General features: G+C 37.3%; 1 non-coding gene across 1 annotated transcript; it reads left to right on the plus strand.

The window, feature by feature from the left end:
• The first annotated feature begins 239 nt into the window (after positions 1-239).
• On the plus strand, positions 240-341 carry LOC112132431 (U6 spliceosomal RNA). The gene has a single exon (XR_002914204.3). It is a non-coding gene; the product is annotated as a U6 spliceosomal RNA (small nuclear RNA).
• The last annotated feature ends 3,157 nt before the right edge of the window (positions 342-3,498 follow it).

Raw genomic sequence — 3,498 nt, forward strand, 5'->3', positions numbered from 1 at the left:
CAAGTGCTTGAAGCTGAAATTTGGGTTAGGGAATATGGGCAGGTTACCAACATCGTCTCCTCTGTGGACTTTGGACATCCATTGGCTCTGAAATTGACATAATTTCAAGACAAGTTCAATAGATTCCTGAAGGTCAGAGAAACTCTCACCGTCTCCTGAACGGCATGACAGTGTTTTATTTTGCTTTAAATTTGTCCTCACAAGGAATTGATGCTTTTTAAGAAAGTCTTTATACAGCGCTGCTTTGGCAACATATATACTAAAATTGGAACAATACCTAGAATATTAGCATAGCCCTGTGCAAGGATGACATGCAAATTTGTGAAACATTATATATACGTATATTTACAGGGTGACTATAGTCAATAATAATTTAATTGTACAGTTTAAAATAACTTAAAAAGTCTGATTGGATTGTTTGTAACACAAAGAATAAATGCTTGAGGGTGAATACCCTATCTTTCATGATGTGATTATTACATATAGCATATCTGTATCAAAACATCTCGTGTACCTCATAAATATATATACTACTATGTACCCACAAATATTAAAAATTAGAAAAAGAGAAGAAAGTCTTCATACAGATAGGCTAGGGAATATGTTACTTGAGAGTCTGACCTGTACTTTTCTCCTGAAACCTTCAGCTTCTAATGATTCTCTTCCAAATATCCATGTTCTCTGTCCAAAGCATTTTTGGGGGGCATCTTAGGATGGTTTCTTCTTTGTGTAATGCTATTAAACTAGTGTAAAAGCTGTCACTCTTCAATTTTAATTACATAATCTTTTAAAATGGCATTTAATGACATCTAATTTATCCAAGAATTGCCTTTTTATTTTAATGCTGTTATTTCTGTTTATTTCTCCAAGTCCATAATTTGCTGTACTGGAGTTTTATTCTTATTGCTTTTGGAAAGAAAGACAAAAAATCCAGATGTAGTCCAAATATAAACTGTTCACAGAATTACATAGATACCATTCCATTCCCAGTATAATACATGTAAACACATGGACATCTTTCTCTCCATTTCTAATTGCTCCAGAGCCTAGCTGTTGAACCATTTTAAATGGCATTGAGTGGTCTCTGCAGGCATCACATGTGATATATGTAAGTATTCGATACACACCTATAGACTGGTATGTAGAAAGGGGAAAGACTATCACTTACTTCACTTATTTTGAAATGATACACAGGTTTAATAGGAATAGAAATGTAAATAAATTCAATGATTTGGGGAAATACATATTATTCTTTCAATAATTTCTCTAAAAGTTTTTAATTTTTGTTGTTTTTAACTCTTTCAATTATCTTTTTTTTCCCCTCATAGTTTCAATCTGAGTATTGAATTTTCTTTGGCCTGAAAACATTTTAGTTCCTTTCCAAGTGAACAATGACTTCTTTTTCTTCTACCTTTTTAATGTCCACAATAGAGTCTCTAATACTGGGGGCAATCCCAGCCTCCATGATTATGAAGACAGCACTGGTTCTCTTCCTTCATAGTTCCACAAGGGTTATCAACCTGCTTTTTCTCTACTTCAGGTGGAAGTATTTCTTCTGAACCAATTATCTTCCTATCTTTGTCCTCTGAAGAATCGGTTTTCCACTCCCAGCTATTTTCTTTCTTAGGGTAAGTTTTATGTCTGGGTCATTTTGCTTATTTCTCTACCCTCTTAAAAACTGAATTCCTCTGCCTTAGAGAATTCTCAACTTCATATATTATTTGACATGTTTAAAATTTCTTCAATTCTAAGGGAATTTTGTCTTATTGGTATGTGAGAAGCAAAAAACAGGTCATCACTTCAAAAACACAGAAACATATGTTACCTAAAGAAAGAACCCACGGCTGCATTTTGCAGATACTGTAGAAAAACATCTTGTAGGTGAATTATCCAACTACTGTGTTTTATCTTCCCTTATCCACTGTTAGGTACAAATTCTGGAAATTATTGAACTCTGAAAACATTTCACCAATGATTATGAAGGAGTTGTTCTTAACTTGACCATTTTTGTAATTCGTTGGCCATACCCTGATATTCATCTTCCTAACAACACTAAAGATGACTGACTACCTGTAAGGAAACTGATTGTTTGTGGAAATAACTTCTAATAACTAAACATTTGTCTCAATAGCTTCAGTTTTTTTTTTAGGAAAGGTTGATAGTTGTCAAAAAAATACCTGATGTAGGAGGAAAGTGAAAATGACACTGTCATCTAGAGAACTGGAAGGGAGTGAATGATGGCCTTTGACCTACCCTTGAAGGAGTTGTTCTTGTATAATACAATCAATTAAGCAGAAGGAGCCAGGGTAATTCTATGGGTAAATACGGTCTTTCTTATCTATGGGGCAAGGGAGTGGGGTTAGCAGGTGTGTGTATGTTGTAGGGGATTGCTTCATTCAGGCTTTTCCCCAAACTCCAGTCCCAGGAAGAGAGAATTCAAAACTAAGCAAAAATTGTTAAGGCTTCACTGAAGTGTCTATCCACCTCCTCCGACCTGAGAGTAAAATCAAGAAAGCATACACAGCAGCAAATTTGGCAAGAGAAGACCTTGGCCATGTGCCCTATCCTGGGCTAGCAAGAGTACTTTATCCTTTACCCTATACATATGGAACTGCTATGGTTTCTTCAACCTTCTCAGTTGAGGCATTGTAACTGGAATATTTTAACAGCCTTCCTAGAGTGATGGGATTCAAATCAATCCAGGGAAGCAGTGTTACACCCTGTTATGTTTTGGCTGTGTCCCCACACCGAAATGTCATTGTCAATTGTAGTTCCCATAATCACCAGGTGTGGTGGGAAGGACCAGGTGGAGAGAATTGAATCATGGGGGCTGTTTCCCCCATCCTGTTCTCATGATAGTGAGTGAGTTCTCATGAGATCTGATGGTTTTATAAGGGCCTTCACCCTTCATTGGGTTCTCATTTCTTCTCCTCTCTATCATCATGTGAAGAAGGACATGTTTGCTTCCCCTTCCGCTATGATTGTAAGTTTCCTGAGGACTGTCTAGCCATGTGGAACTATGAGTCAATTAAACCTCTTTCCCTTATAAGTTACCTGTCTCGGGTATGTCTTTTTTAGTAGTGTGAGAACAGACTAATATATACCCGCTCTGCAGGGAGGTCGGTGCAAAGCAAGCCAGGATAGCCTCGGATTGCATGGGCTACAGAGGGGAAAGTGTTGGTAGGTTGTAAGTGATTAGGCAGTGATTAGGTACTTATCCACCAAAGGACAGAAATTCAACTGTAGAGAATCCAGGCCTCCTAGTGGTTGATACTCAGCTGTGGTTTAGGTAAAACTTCCTAAATATGTTACTCTGCTTTGTTCAATTATAACAGATTCACTTATGTTTCTTCTCCCTGCCCTGTCCCCGACCCGCAGCCCTCGGCATTGTTTCTGCACAGTTAAGCAGTGTCTTACTGTCTGCCTTCTAGTCACTCTATACCCATGTCCAATAAAGAGCAGTGACATTATTCAACACACTTATTGAAAGTAAGAGAT

This window comes from Pongo abelii, chromosome 11, assembly GCF_028885655.2.
Source record: "Pongo abelii isolate AG06213 chromosome 11, NHGRI_mPonAbe1-v2.0_pri, whole genome shotgun sequence".
Classification (NCBI taxonomy): Eukaryota; Metazoa; Chordata; class Mammalia; order Primates; family Hominidae; genus Pongo; species Pongo abelii.